We start from the raw sequence: 17,055 nt of genomic DNA on the forward strand, positions 1-17,055 counted from the left end.
TCTACTTTATGGATTAGGTTTAAAAAAAAAAAAAAAAAAGGCAATGTAATGTTATGGGCAAAATCTCAAGTAATGGAGATAGCCAAATCCAGGTTTAATCATGTTTAATTCTATCATTTACCAATGCAAGGACATTGAGAAAGTTACTTGATATCTTTCACCCACAGACTCCTCTTCTAGAAATGGAGGTGATGACAATATCTGTTTTCCTTATACAGTTATTTTGAAGATTAAATTAGATATTATATATAAGAACTTATCAAAAGTTTTTGACACTTCAGAATATATCTGAAATATGACCACTTTTCACCTCTTCCCAGGCAATGTCCCTAGCCCATGGGAACAACATTCTCTCCCGTACAACTAAAATAGTTATTGAATTCGTCTCTCCACTTCCGCCTTTTTCCTATTAACTATTGTTCATATAGAAGATATTTCTAAAATGTAAATCAGATTATGTCACTCTCCTGCTCTAAAATCCTTCAGTGGTCTCCTACAAATCCCTATATTATCTGGCTCCCCTCTACCTCTCTGGCCTCATTCCTACCAATATTCTCCTTGATCACTGATCAATCTGATCTTACAATTTCTCAAACTCAATGGATATATGGCAACTTAAAGTATGTGCCCCTCCTGTCTTCCTTTTTGAAATATTCTTCACATAGATAGTCAAATAACTTATTCCCTCACTTCACTCAAGACAAATGACACACCCTCAAGGATGCCTTTCCTGAGCCCTCTAACATAGCAAACTCTGTCACTCTATGTCCCTTTAACTAACTTTATTCTTACTACTGAATAATATGCATTCATTTTCTAGCTGCTTGTAGTTTTTGTCCCTTCTAGAATATAAGCATCATGAAGGGAGGTCCTCTGAATATTTACTGTATGGCTGTATTTTTAGGACCTACAACACTGCCAGGCACATAGTAGGCTCTCAATAAATATTTGTCTAATAAATGGGTGAATGAATGATAAACAGTAACTCCTCAATATATTTAAACACTGTAACTGAACAAGACTTTAGGTGATTAGACTCAACATCAGCTAAAACACATAGCATCGCAATCAATTTCCTAATTGTAATTAAGTGACTACATCAAAATCCTCACATCTCTTAATGCTCATTAAAAAAATCAAAACAAAACAAAAAAAGGCACTTTCCATTTCAAATGGATAACATGTTCACAGATCACACAAGTAGTTGCATGAAAATTAAATGGAAAATAAATTCAATACCTTTCTATGTAAATTCATTACTGATTTACTACTATTTTTCTGTTTCACCATTAAACTTAATATAATCTCTCTCCCTTAGGGAGTCTCACAGATATTTTAAGACCTCTACACATAATACTACTCTCTTAAGAGAAAAGGAATTTATCCCTACTAACAGTTAATCATGGCGTCCTAGAAATGTTTTACAGACCCAGTCTTCCCATAGCTATTTATCTCCTTCCCTATAAATTGCCTTATTACACAGTTTAACTGTTTGCAACCTGAGTTTTCTATTATATTTCATATTTACTTTGTAACAACAGTAAAACCCTTCCATAAAATACTACATATGATCCAAAAACTCAATGCCATTAAATGCTATGGGAACAAGAAACAAGCTGCTGTTTGACATAGATCCTCGTTTGGGCTACAAGAGTTAAAACTTTTTCAATCCAGTTGCCTTCAGGAGCCATTTAGTGAGGGTTGATAACTTAAATACCCACAGTGTTATTCCATGGTTAGACAGAATCTCCTAGGAAGTTGTCTTTTTTATTTGGCCCAGGAGAATTTACTGGGAAAAGAGTGGGCCATTAGGACCCAGGATTGACCTCTGTGTGCCTCCAAACGGGTTACACCTGGCCGTGGCGTCCTTTCCACCTTTCTCCTCCCACTGTCCTCCACCCATCCTTAAGAACCTTGTTTAAAGAGGAGAATGGGAGACAACAGCCAACCGAACAATGTCTAAGTGTATAATAAGGTTTTTCTGAAATCATTTTGAAACTAATCAAACTTTTGGAGCCGTGGGATTAGAGTTTGTAGAAAAGTTAACTTTGCCTATATATCTGTCATTTTACCTCCCACTGGAAAGTACATCATCACCAAACTGAGATAAAAAGACACCAATTTAAAAAAAAAAACAACTCACAAAAGTGTAAACATGCTCTTAGTAGCGGTCTTTGGAAGCCTCCAGTCACCACGTAGGCCCCTGCCTCGGTCTGCCCTCAGCTCCTTCACGATTACTTATAGCCTGAGAGCCTGGCGGGCTGTCTGTGCACCTTCGGGACCGGTGTCAGGCTCCTTGCCCACCACCTGACGGGAATACTGGGTTTCACCTTCCCCCTCCTCCTGCTGGCTGGCTCCCTCCGCTTCCAGGGGTTCCCCCGGGGTCCTCAGCATCACAGTCTCCACTAGCCTCTGCCTGTGCCCTCTTCATGCCCCCCAGGATCTTCTTCTAACGGGTCTCTCACTGCTCCTACTTGTTCTGTAAGTTCTGGGCCTGCCTGTCCTCCCTCTGGGCCTTGAGCTGCAGCTTCTCCTTCTTGGCTACGAGGGTGGCCTGCAGTTCCTCCAAAGTCTTGTGCAGGAAACTGTAGGACAGCATGTTCCCCTCCCCAACACCCTCCTGGGTCCTGATGAGCTGCAGGTTATGCGAGGCCCAGTACTGGTAGCGCCGGGCAACCGCCTGGGGCAGCTCTGTAACACTGTGCCACAATCCCGCTCTGCCTCAAAGGCGCGAGCCCACGGCCAGAACTCACCCATGTCCTGCAGGGAGCTCATCTCCTGGAGAAGCTTCATCATTCCACAACATGCCTCCACAACAACTTTCATGCTATAATAGCGGGATTCCAGCTCCTGGGAGTAGGGACCGTAGTTCATGAGAATACGGCGCTTGGTGGCGTTCACGTTCGCCTTGTGCACATTGATGGGAAAACAGGTTCTGGAACACGGTGGCCATGAGCTTCACGTGCACATCATGGGGGCCAAGGCTGCTCAGCACCAGAAGGGAAGGATGGGCAAACTGCCACTCAAGCACACGGGTACCAGCACAGCGAGGAAACCACGGCATGCACCAGCGTGTACGTGTTTGTCTGGAAGATCAAGGCGGGGCCTCCAGGGAGGTGCATCAGCTTAATGTAAATACTGGTCTCCATTTTGCTCAAGACCAGTAAATATGTGACCCGGCAGGACCCAGCCAGTACCACAGAATCCTGCAAAGAGTTTTTCTTTCGTCCCCGCAGGCAGGCGGTGGCTGTGAACGGCTCCACGAGTCCGTGCAGACAGCCGGAGCAGCTGTAGGCTGGCGCCTTCCCGAGGCTCTGCTAAATACGAAGAAGTGCGGCTGCGCAGCGTAGGCCTCGCGAGGCCGAGCTGCGCGCCCCCAGGCGCATGCGCGTGCTCTTCGGGTCCAGCGACCGCCTTGACCGCCGCGTCCCGTGGTCTCTTCCACGACGTTGCCTCTGCCTGCCGCTTCCGGCACGCTCTGCTCACCTCCTGCACCGCTGTGAAGAGTAACCGGTAATCCACTGTGCTATATACACATAGGGCTTTCAAAATACGAGAAAACTGAGGTTTCTGGTTCCCGACAGAGGTACAAGATGGGCTATGTTGGGGAGAACGGATAAGAGTAAAATATAGTTCTTGTTAAATTAGGCATTGCTGTCGGGAGGCTTGAAATCCGTTTACCCTGACAGATGTTCAGAGCACATGTTTTCCTCTCTGATCACCTTTGCATGTTATTCAGGATCCACCCATCCCCATTATGCTCTACACAGCTGGGGGCGGGGGGGTTCCATTACTCCTCCAGCTGTTTTGTTTTGTTTTGTTTTTTAGGGGTTCTTTTGATCAGTGTTTAAAATGGCTTTGTTACTGAACTAAACTCGGTTCTGCTCACCTGCCCGGAGTAAAGCCAATGTACTGACACCAGGTTGTGAGGAAAGAAAGTTGCGGTGTTTATTGCAGAGCATCAAGCAAAGAGTCCAGGCAGCTAGTGCTTAAAAGGCCCAAATTCCCTGATGGTCTTCAGGGAAAGGTTCTTAAAGACAGGGTGAGGGAGGGGTTGGGGGTTGGGGGTTGTGTGATCAGCCCCTGGACATTCTTCTTACTGGTTGGTGATGAGGTAACTGGGAGTCAACATTGTCAATGTGCTGGTTCTAACCGGTTTGGGATCTACCTGCTTGTGGGCAGCATACAGGTAACTTCTTTCACCTGGTGGGGATTTCAGTATCAGCAAAACGGCTTAAAGCATGTGGCTCAGAATATTATCTATGGTCTTTGAGAAGGAACTAAAGGTCCTTGACTTTGTTTTATGACTAAACTATTATTATTTTGCCTTCCTTGACTGTTTTCCTTTGTTTCTGCATTTTCTTCCTTCTCATTAAATTCATGCTTTGGAACTTCGGGAAGGCCTAGGAGGCTAAGTTTTTCTACAAAGAAGAGGCGGGCAGAGGCCAAGGGGGTGGGGAGTCTGTCCGGCGAAGGCCCTGCAGGGTCCTGCTTGGTTACAACTTCAGACTGGCTCTTTGTTCAAATCACAGACACCTGGTACTGGTGAACCATTTCCACCTCCTTGTTCTGGCATCACTAAGTGTTTCTGTGGCTCAACATACAAGTGGCTATGTCTCTACCCGCCCCCCACTCTCTCCTTTTGCCCCCTCCCTCCTTCCTGTCCCCACTTTGTTGGCTCAAGCTGATATGAGAGCTATAGCCTTTATATTCCTCAAAAGAGTTCGTGTTACTCCCCTACAATTATAGAAAACACCGGGCCCTACACGGGATCCCATGGAAGCCCTTCTCATTAGAACTGAGGTTGGCCACAGGCACCCTCAGGCCTCTCTTTCAATGTTTTTATGTCCTTGGGGGGCTTTCTAGGATCATGCACTTGTTTTCAAATATTTCCTTTGCAAACTTCATATTGCTCTGGCCTATCAACTTGGAATTTTATGTTTGGTTTGATCTTGGTTTGATCTTGCTATTATATTCACATCACTGAAAAGTAATGGGTTTGATCTTGGTTTGATCTTGCTATTATATTCACATCACTGAAAAGTAATGGGTCCAGGATTTAAACCTAGGTCAACCTGACTCCAAAGCGCCTACTCGGTAAGATGTCCCCAGACACAAGTCCACTGTCTCTCACCCCTCCCCATCTCTAGCAATATCATCTTGCCTCTTTGACCTCTTTAAATGCCCTAAGAAAGTGGCGTTCTTGTCACACTCTCTTGGAAAACTTTAGTTTGATTTCTGAAGGAGAATGTATTCCAGCTCTTATACACTAACTTTAAAGAACCCACTAACATAATATCTCTTCTCTTGCCTTTCATATTCTTTATCCAGGAAGTTTCTTTGTGGGAACACCTATATGACCACTGATCTTCCCACCCAACATCTTAGAATATGAAAAGAGTTATTTTCCTTCTCTGATAGACCTTGTATAAGCAGCAACTGTGTTAATATCAGAAATGTTCACCTGAGCATTCAATATAACCCATTTTTTCAATAAACAGATTTGGCTGCTGAGTAGCATAATTTGTTCAGTTTTCCCTTTGAAATATATTTAATCACAAATTAGAGGTTCACATGGGCCTATATTTACAGACTGATAACTCCAATAATTTCAAATTTATTTGGTTATATTTTCAAAAAGCAAAAGAATGGCAGTGTAATGTATGCAAGAAATTTTAACTGGAGTCAGAAGAGTAATAATACCCACCCAGACACCCACATAAGATTATTGATAAATGTATATAATAGAACTTTGTAAAACGTAAAGGGATTTTAATACTATTACCCACCCCCACTCTTTGCTTCATAATGCACAGAAAAGTATTGGTTACATTCATCAAGAAAATGCACATAATCCAAAGATATATAGTTGAAACAACACTTTATTATTAAAAGTTCTATATTTATCAGCATTGAAATTTTCCCTTATGAAGCAGCAAGAGTACTTTGGAGGGGAACATTTCTTTAATTCTGACTCACTAAATTATTTGTAAACTACTGAATACTTTGAACACATTCTTGAATACTTTTGTAATATATCAGGATCATGATGCAAAGGAAAAATATGCAGACAGCATCTTTGTATTTTACCTTTATGTTTGCCAGTTATTTATCTTGCACTTCCCCATATTTCACTTGATGCGTTCTATTCAAATAATACACAGTGAGATCAAACCACAAGAACTCCAAATGCTCAGTCTATGATTGCCAGCCAGTAAATAGGTTCTCTTTCAACTTCGTTTAAATAACAGCTCCTGGAACTTAATATAATGAAAGGAGCCTGAAATAAAAAGATTGCTCTGCTTTACATGAAACACTCCTCCACACACATTTCAGTAAAGCCAGCATCTCTGAATCATCCCTTTGAGAATTATTGAATAAAACACAATTTCCAATTACACAAGAGAAATTATATAACACAAGTGCAAGTTGAGTCAATAATAGATTTAATTAAAACGGGCACAGGTGGAAATCGCCTTGGGGGAGGGGCAGAGTGGTCATTTCTTAAAATGAAATTAAAGGGAAAAAGGTAAGCACAGTAATAAAAAGAAAACCTAAGTAACCTATAAATAAATACCTAAGTCAATTTAAAGGTTAAATATTTTTTTCCTGCAATCTCATTACCATAGCCAAATTTTCCAAAGAATAATTCTGTATCCTTTGAATGCATGAACACCATAGTCCTTGTTAGAATTTATACTGATAAAATGATAGGGGAACACTTAGCACTAACCTTAAGCTATACAAGTTAGGTACTTGATGTGAACTATGTAACCTCCATATTTATGTTAATTTCTACCATAACAGCATGGCAGAAGTTTGTCTTATGATCTGTAGCTCTTTCAGAAAGTACTTAAAACTTCCCTTTGGTTGTGATCCATAGTACCTACAAATATGAACCTATTGCTATCCTCATATATACTGTGTATGATAGATATACATCCATACATTAATTTTGCTTTGGTTTTTTACTCCCATTTCCCCTATTTGACTGTAAACTTTGAGGACCAAGAGAGTGAGTTATCAAGTTATCAACTCGTATATACTGAGTGATATGTATAGATAGATAGACAGATAGATAGATTGATATAGAGAGAGAGGTGTCCTTTTTTTTAATTCAAAAAATGTTGTTTTAGGATCTATCCATGTTGTGATTTATAAATCTAACTGATTGCTTCTTGCTACTATAAGGAATCCATAATATGTGTCCAATATATGCATCTATTATTTATAGGTATATTTATGTATACTATGTGCATATATATAATTTAGAGAGATCAGCGTGTATAGAGAGATATCAATATATATGCCTCTTGAGATGGCGGTTCTGTTGCTCTCTGTACATTCCCTGCCCAACCAGTCCCTGCTTCACTCACATGACTCCTCTTAATTATGGGGCTTAATTAGTAACCACCTACCTGCTTGGCCCAGCTGCTTGTTTCCCTGGTAACTGATGAGCCAACCTGAAATCAATTCCCCCTATAAATGATAGCCTCCTTCTCCCCCAAGTAGCAAAGATTGCTACTGTGTCCTGCCTGTCCTCTGCTGCCCACGGTGGGCTGTCGCTCCAGGACCTTGGGTTTGCATATGTAATATCCCATGTCCAATAAGCTGTTGATGTCTCTGTCGCTGTCTCTCGGCTCTTTCTTCTGTCTTGAGGCTGGGCAGCTACAGGGCTTGCAGGCCTGCAGGGTGTAGCCCAGCACAGATAGTCAAGGGGATGAGGAAGGTAGAAAAACTAACAAAAGATACTTTGAAGTTTAAGGGAGTGCAAAGTTTTTCTAAATAGAGGATTAATTAAAATATCTTCATCTTAGATAATTGGGTACTTATGGCTTGTCATAAAAAGTGTTGCATCTAAAACAACTTCTGGGAAAACAAAATTACCCTGCCCTAAAAACTGTTGGAGGGAACAAAAAGGGGCTTCTGTGTTGCCAATGACCTGATGTTGTAGAGAGTTAGAATAAAATTGTTTCATAAATTACGAGACTGGAGGTCATAGAGGTTTTCCTACATTTTTCTATTGTCATGGAGTTGTAACTTTTGCACTTAGGCCTTTAAATATAACTGGATTCTATTTTTGTAAGTACTATAAGATGGTAAGGCAGTTTTTCCAACATCACTTTAAAGGAGCCATTTTTATAACACCATATGTGTAATACACTTTATATGGATATTATATACCATATATGCTTATATATACTATGTGTATAAAAAGAAGAAGCAAATTCTAAAATTAAATACAATTGTTTAATATGTTTACTTGGTTAAATTAATTCAAGGTTCGATTGTTTCACTTGAATCTGAAGCAGGCTTGAACAACAGAGGTATTATGAAATATTTCTGAGATGATACCATATTAAAATATATTTTGTCTGCCATTGCTTCACCACATCTATTAGGAAGCAGAAACTGAGAAAATAATTAAAAGTTTATGGTAATAGTCTCAGGCTTGAGATGAAATAAGCCTTATAGAAGGAAGTGACTGTTGGTACTTCTGATTTACAGATAAGAAAACAAAGGCTCATTAGTGCTAAGTAACTTTCTCTGAGATTTCATTTAGTGAAAAGATTATCTAAGATTTATATGTAGCTCTGTCCGTCTACTCTTAAACTCAGGCTTCATGCATTAAACCAGGAGTCTGCAGACTTTTTCTCAAAAGGGCCAGATATAAATAAGCTTTGCAGCCCATATTGTGTCTGTTGCAACTACTGTCATTATAGGACAGAAGGAGCTATAGACAACATGTAAACAAATAAGCATGGATGTATTCCACTAAAGTGCTGTTTATAGACAATTTTAATTTCATAAAATTTTCACGTCATGAAATATTCTCCCCTCAGTTTTTTCAACTGTTTGAAGTATAACAAATTGTTTGCTTACATGCTGTATACAAACAGGTGGCAGGCTGGATTTGGCCCTTGGTTTTTTAATTTTTCAACATCTGCACAAAACTGTGTTAAACTTAGGCAGTCAGAAAAGGGCTGAAGTTTGTTTTCTGCTGTGAGATGCTGCAGTGAGATCATTTTGCCTTAAGGATGTAGGTGAGGTGATTTTTATGGCATCAAAAATAGATAGCCAGCAACCAGACAAAAGTGCAAGCCAAAGTTTAAAAGTTAGTAATGGTAAGTATTTAAAAGTCATTCCCATGAGGTTATAACTCAAGCTGAAATAGTATTTGAAAATGTGACTTTGGAAATAGCCAGAGCTATGCAGTGGGAGGGGAGAAAGTAACAAGAGGATGTGACGTGTGTGGAGGTATCGGTGAAAAGGATAGAAGGAAGATAAACAAATTCATGGGAAGTAGGGAAGGAGATAGTTTCATGAAAGAGGAGCAGGGCTAATAACAAATCCAAGTGGACAAAAAAGTGGAAAAATTCATGGCTTCATTTAACATCTGAGGAGGTTGACAATGATCTCTGATAGAAGAGCCACTATAGACAGGTTAGTGTAGAAGCAGGTTAAGTAGGTGGCAGAAGTAGGAGACCTGGATTTCCATAGAAATGAACTTTTTGAAAGGAGACTAACCTGTATTAGTTTTATGCTGAGGACTGAAGGGGCAAGTGGACAGAATAGTTTCCAGAATTCAGTGAGACCTGAGGCTAAGAAGGAGGGTCAGGGTCCCCAAGCTCCAAATGTGGAGGGCACAGCTACTGCTAGAGGTCTGGCCTTCCAGAAAAAGTGTTCTAATCGGAGAGGACCTAACAGTTCTTAGGCATTTAACAAAATGGCTGTAGACAAGATCTTTGCCTGTAAGATATTGGCCGATGTTGCATTTCAGATATCTGAAAGTATTTTAACCGAGCGATTTACTTCACTTGATTAGAGTACATCTGAACATATTGTGATAAATACACATTGTATGCTGTTTTTGGAATTGAAATACATACTGGATTTGTTATTACATAAAATACGAATTTCTCCTTCTACAGTCTTTAGTAACCAAAATTCTCTGCCACCTGTTTCACATATTTATAATCAACTTTAATACCTTAATTCAATTTAAAAATATTAACCCAAAATATTTTTGACATATTGTTTAGATAGAATAAAACTGTACTCTAATAAACCAATTTACATTTATTTTTCTTTTTTTATATATTATCTCTGTTTACCTACCTTGGATAAGATTAATTCATTGAGTCACTAAATGTCTCATGTATGGTATTTTCCTAGGCACTGTGGAGGATACTAATTAGAAAACAACATTCCTAGCATATGATGCCTGCAATCAGTTTGTAGGGAATAAGGTCATCTACAAATAAATATTTTGGAATTCAGAAGAGAAAATGACTGGAGGAAAAGAGATAAAGCGACAGCTTCATGAAGGATATGATCTCTGAGTTCAGAATTTAAGAATGGGATATGTCAAGTGACAGGTTATTTTCCAATTACAGGGAGCAGAGAAGATGTCTCCCTCCAACAGCAATAATTGAAAATAAGCAGGCCCTGGGTACAACCAACACCATCTTAAACGGAAATAAATCAGCAGTGATGCAGTCCTTGGGATAGATTGCTCTCTGGGGAATTACCATTCCATCTACCAGATTCTATAACAATGGGCAAAGTGACAATATCAAACTTTTAATAATGCTCAGTAAGCACTTTGCCCTAATATGTTGTGACCACAGAATTTGTAGCAAATCATAAAACACACTATGTGATCATCTCCTCAATAAATTCCTTCTAAACCTTTGAACTTGACACATTTTAATCCAGTTTGGAACGGTAACAGTATGTTTTATTCTCTTGGAATTTGAGAAAATAAAATGACATAAGTTTTTTACATTGAAAATCAAGATGCAAGTTCTTATAAACAGCTGCAAACTTAATTGTCTCTAGTCAATTCTTAAATTACTAAAAGGAGAATTGATGTCTGAAAAAAAAAAAAAGCAGAAGAAATAGAGGCTTGAGAAAGATATGCTTCACAAACCTGGTTAAATAATGCTTATTCCTTCACAGTCAGCTAGCTTATTGTCTTACCAATGTGGAAGCTAGTGTTTTAAAAATATTTGTAGTTACAAATATCTGCTCAGTATTAACTTTAATTTGTTTTATATTTTCTTTTGTATTTATTTTTTCTGACAACTTCATCAGTGTCTGTTTGGCAACAATGTGGACTTAGTATGATGTGGTGACTATCACAAGCAAATTCTAAATATATGGTCCCGTTCCAGAGCTCTCAAAGCAATTGACTGTGGCCTCTGTAGGAGATGTATCATGGGTCAACCTATTCTGTTGCCCAGACCTGCATCTCTGCCCCTGAAGAATTGTTCTCAAGAGGACTCACCAATAAATCTCATAGGTGTAAATCAGTGTGTCAGAACCCATATCACACAGAAACCAAGCTAAGTTGGATGTCCATTTTCTCCAAGTTCATCCGTAGATTCAATGCAATTCTAGTAAAATCCAAATAGATTTCTCATGAAAATGACAAGTTGATTCTAAAAATGTGCATAAAAATGCATAGGATCTAGAATAGCCTTTTTTCTTTGGGAAGAAAAAGTTACAACTTACACTACTTGATTTCAAGTTTTACTGTATAAGCCACAGTTATCAGGATATGATGGTATTGGTGGAAGGATAAACACATGGTCAACTGAATGGAGTTGAGAGACTAGAAATAGAACCATACATAGAGTGAATTGATTTTTTGACCAGAGCAATTCAGAGGAAAAAGTCATTGCAACAAAGAGAGTCTGGGCCCATAGAGGCTAGATTCATGGAAACATGAAGTACAGATTCCCTGAACAGGTCACTGAGAATGATGACAAGTAGGGCTACTACTACTATACTTTGGCTACTGAACCCAGGTATTCTACTTGTTTGGGAAAACAGCATCATATAAGGCCATTGCATCCTGGTTGGATGGAACATGATTCTTGTAGCATAACATCTCAAAGTGGGAACCTCATCTTTGCCTTCAAAAGACCATTCCATCACTCTATCAGTGTGGATCTGTACTTCTGTGGAGTACTGTAAGTGATAAGACCAGTGAATCCCATGACCACATGCTGTAATTTATGCAATAGCTTTTCTTTTTTTTTAGTTTTAGAAAAGGAAGCACCTACTTTACTATATTACTGTAAAATTTTCCTAATCCAAACTTGGAATTTCACTAGTCTATCTCACATTTTATGATTCTAAATTGTCTTAGAATCATAAAATTGTCTTAAGTTTGTATATACAGTATGGTCTTGTCCTTTCATTTAATATGGAAAATGTATTAAAATTCTCCGCCCTCCCCCCCAAAGAAAAGTAGAGTCATGTACCCACTGCCTCACCATTCCTGGTTCTTATGAAGACCAACCTCCAAGATGGTACCCGTTGATTTTTACTTCCATGTATTCATCCTCTTCTGTAGTCTTCTGTCACACTGAATGGAGTTAACCAATATAATCAATAGGATATTGTGGAAATGATACTATGTGATTTCCAGAGCTATTCCACATAGCATGCTCCTTCCACCCTGCTCCCTAATAGATCATTTGCTCAGGCAGAAGCACTTATCAGCTTCCAAAGAAGTCCAGACAACCTTAAACAGGTTCCATGTCACAAGGAATTGGGACCCCTACAAAAACCAGTACTTACTGACCAGGTACATGAGTGAGACATCGTGGAAATAGATCTCCACATGCAGTTAATCCTTCAGATGACTAAAGCCTCAGATGACATGTTGAGTACAACCTTAGCTGCTATAACCATCTAGCTAAGCAACTCCCAGACTCCTGACTCAAAAAAACTGTGTAATAAATACATGTTTATTTTTTTAAGCCACTAAATTTGGGTGCATTTTTATGTCACCATAGATAACTAATGTAGCTATAAAAGGTATCCCTTAGTATAATGCAGTTTTACGTGTAATCCCATATGTGAACCAAACAGTAAATCCTTGGGAATGGTACTGGGTAAAACCCCGTAAGGAGGAAAGAAAAACTCCATCCCAGAATATGTGTTGATTCCATTCAAGGTGAATTACTGTCCTTTCTGAAGCAATTAAATGACCATCCCTAAAAGATGGTGCTATATTGGGAACCCAGTGTAGGTTTTGGTCGATGGCACTTGGACATATGGCAGCAGCAATAGCCAACTCAGCCTTGGAGCCCATGTTACTGAGCCTATGTATAGTGTCCATTCTTGCCATCATGGCTCCTCCTCCCATGTGCCCACTATCCCAGCACCGAGGTGACCAATGAATAAACTAGTTAATGTCAACTGGCCAGGTCATTTTGCTTACTTGTGAATTTAGACCCTACTCTGTAGGCAGGTGAAAGGTGCCCCTTTACTTTGGAAGAGATATCCTAGCATGCTCCGTACCACTGGGCATTTAGAAGAATTCACTGATGTGGTAAGCTCTTGAATCTTCATAGAGTTTATCTTCTTTCCTAAAGATTGTACATGCCTTACCAAGACATCCAGCACACTTGCCACTTTTTGCTCATTCAGTCTGATTAACCTGATATATTTATATAGTGGCCTAATGTGGTGTGCATGGAATTGTCCAGGCAGACCAGATACCTCTGCACTATATTTTAACTCATGTTATGGCCCAGTATATGGTCCATCTTGGTATACACTGCATGTACACTTGAAAAGAGCATGCATTTTACAATTATTAGGTTTAATGTTTTATAAATTAAATGTAATCAAGTTATGTAATTGCATGTTCAGTTCTCCTATGTCACTGTATATCCCATCACTACTTCTGTATCTATATATCACTATTGATATTTTTGTCTCAGTTGTCTACCCAATACTGAAAATAGGGTGTTAACTATGCAACTATGAATGTGCATTTGTCTATTTTTCTATCTAGTTCTGTTTTCTTAATGTGTCTTATAGTTCTGTGATTAGATTCATAGACATTTAGGATTTATATATCTTCTTGATGAATTAGCTATTTTATGATTCTGAGTGGTTCCTATTTATCTTTTTTATTTTAAGTCAACTTTGTCTGATATTAATATAATCGTACCATATTTCTTATGCTTAGTGTTTTCCTAGTGTGTAGTTCCATCCTTTTACATTCAGCCTAGTTCTATCTTTGTATGTAAAATACTTGCTCTTGATACCACAGAATAGTTGGGTCTTTTTTATCCAGCCTGACCATCTCTGCTTTTTAATTACAATGCTTAGTGCATTTATATTTAATATCATTAATTATATAGTTTGGTTTAATTCAGTTATTTGCAATGTGTTCTTTAGTGATTCTATCTGCTTTTGGCTTTCTTCTTCTCCTTTCCTGACAGCTTTGGAGTTGATCAAATACGTGTTATTATTCTATCTTCTTTATAGACTTTTTAGCCATATTTCTTTAAATTATAATTTTATTAGTTTTCCTAGGGGTAATGATATGCATCTTAACCAAGTTTACCTAGATTCAGTATTATAAAATTGCAAGTAAAATGTCAAAACAGTAGTAAAATTCCATTTATCTCCCATCCTTAGTGTTATTGTTTTTGTATATTTTACATCTGCTTATGAAATCTGGCAATATAATGTTATATGTTTTGCTTTAGTCATCTTTAGAAAAATTAAAAGGAAAAATGTATTTTATATTTATCTACATATTTACCATTTCCTCTGTTTTTCATTCCTTCTGGAAGATCTCAGTTTCCATCTGCTGTAATTTCTCTTCAATCTCAGAAGTTCCTCATTTCCTGAAATTCAGGTGTGCTGCTGACAGTTTTTCTCAGCTGTCATTATCTGAAATACCTTTATTTCTGTCTTCTTAAGGGATATTTTCATTACTTGCAGAATTTTAGGTTGACCATTCAGCACTGTTTTACATCCAGAACTTGAAAGATGTCGATCCGTTTTCCTTTGCCTCCCTTGTTTCCAATGAGAAGTCATCAATCCTTCATAATCTTGTTGTTCTATATCTAATGTTTCCTTTTCTCTGCCTGCTTTTAAGATTTTCTCTTTATTTTCAGTTTTCAACATACTTAGGTATGGTGTACCATGTCATTTTTTTTTTATATTTAACCTTCTTGGGATTGGAAATCAACAAGTCTTGGTATATAAATTGATGTTTCTTATAAATTTAGGAAAGTTTTGGCAATTACATTTCAAATATTCTCATTGACCATCCCCTCTCTCATCTCCTACCGGAACTTAAATTACATTAGGTTACATTGTTTGAGATTAACTACAAGTCACTGAGTTAATGTTTTGTTAGTTCATTTTTCCAACATTTTCCCCTGTATTCTTCAGATTGCATAATTTCTACTGAATGTCTCAAGTCTAATGTCCCTTTCATTTCCTGACTCTGGTTCTAATAAGTTTATCCTGTAATTTATTTTCCGATATTGTATTTTGCAATTCTAGAATTTCTGTTTGGTTCTTTATATAGCTTCTATTACTATTCTGAGATTTGCCATTTGTTTACTCTTTATCACCAATTACTTTTTTCCTTTGTTTTAAAATGTATTAATAATAACTGCTTTTAAACTCTTTGTATGCTAATACCAACATTTGTGTTTATCACCTTTTTTAAAAAAATTGGAAGTGGGTCATGTTTTCATAATTTTTGGCTATCCATGAATTTTTAAAAAAACATAATCTTTACATTGTGTCATATATTGCAGGGAGCCTAACTTATGCCACCTTTTAAAAAGTATTTTGACTTTTAGCAGGCAGTTAAATTGCTGACAGGTCTTTCTGGTCCTTCCAGGCTTAGTTATATTCTTTGTTAGGGTAGATGTATTGCCATTCAGAACTTGGCCTTAGACAAGTTCCTCACTGTAGTAAGGCATCCTCACCACTGCGGTGTGACCTTTCTGGGACTTAACATTGTATACACAAGGTGCTCAGCACAGTCTTTCCATTATGGTTGGACTGGAAGGCCAGTGTCTCTCAGAACTACACAACCTACAATCCCAGCACTGCACAACTTCTGGTATCATTCAGCTTTCAGCCTCACAGCAGGGAATTTCTGCTGGGCCTCAGGGAATCTCACCTTGCACGTGTGCAGCCTAGCTCTTGGCCAAGGACCCACAATGAATGACCACACAGACTTCTGAAGTGTTCCCTCTGCACAGCTCTCTCTTTTACAATGTATGCCCTGCAAATTCCAGCTGCGTAAGCACCCCACAACTCTCATTTTTTATCCTCAACTTGGAAAACAGGGTTGCTCAGCCTCCACCTCACTGTTCTATGGCAGGAAAATGTTAGTAATTGATCCTCCACTTTTAAGGAATTAAAATATCCTTCAAGGCTTATTTTAAATGCTACTAAACTTTTCCTCATCCCTACTACCAAGAATCACCAGTAGTTACCCAGATATTCTCTTTGTACAGATCTCAATAACCTTTAGTTAGTGGCTGGCCTTGAGGATAAATATGTTCTTGCTTAATATCCCTTGTTTAGAGCAAGTTCCTTAAGGGCAGGTGTATTTGTGATGGTGAAAGGGAGTGAGCGTGGGATTCAGTTTTAGGAGCTCATGAGATTTAGAATTAGAAATGGCTCTACTGTTTTCTGGTTCTAATTTACATGGTCTTAGAAATTTATCTAACTTCTCTGAATGTCGAATCTCAAGTTTATGGTATCTATGACCAACTAGTTATAGATCAAATTGTCATGAGGATAAAGTGACATAATATACACAAGTGAAATTTTAACCAATAAAGGGCTCATAAAAGTATCAGCTAAAGTGCTATGAGCAAGTCAACGTCATCTTCATATTCATAATCATCCTAATACCTCATAAGGTAAAATTTTATGTTTATGTTAAATTTTTTAATGGTAGTGATAAAAATCTCACCTTGGAATATTTAAGTGCACACAGAATTCATGGCCCTGAAGGGTAATGTTTACTACTGAAATAAATTCTATGTAGCTTTTTACATTTAAAAAATTAAACCTTGAAGAATATAGAACACCACAGTGTTGAATAACTGGGTTTCCTTGAATCAATGAAGAGTCAGATATATCAACTAACAAATGGCTATATTTCTTTAGCACTACTCATATACAAGAGCAATAAACAGTAGTAAATGACATTTTTTGGATCTTTGTCATGAAACAGTCTTTGTTAATATAACCCCTTTCTACACA

The 17,055-nt window shown here is 38.2% G+C and overlaps 1 pseudogene; it reads right to left on the bottom strand.

The window, feature by feature from the left end:
* Nucleotides 1–2,238: 2,238 nt before the first annotated feature.
* The window catches only part of LOC130708873 (suppressor of SWI4 1 homolog), a 59,475-nt pseudogene continuing 44,658 nt past the window's right edge, over nt 2,239–17,055 (bottom strand).

This window comes from Balaenoptera acutorostrata, chromosome 9 (assembly GCF_949987535.1).
Source record: "Balaenoptera acutorostrata chromosome 9, mBalAcu1.1, whole genome shotgun sequence".
In the NCBI taxonomy this organism is placed as follows: Eukaryota; Metazoa; Chordata; class Mammalia; order Artiodactyla; family Balaenopteridae; genus Balaenoptera; species Balaenoptera acutorostrata.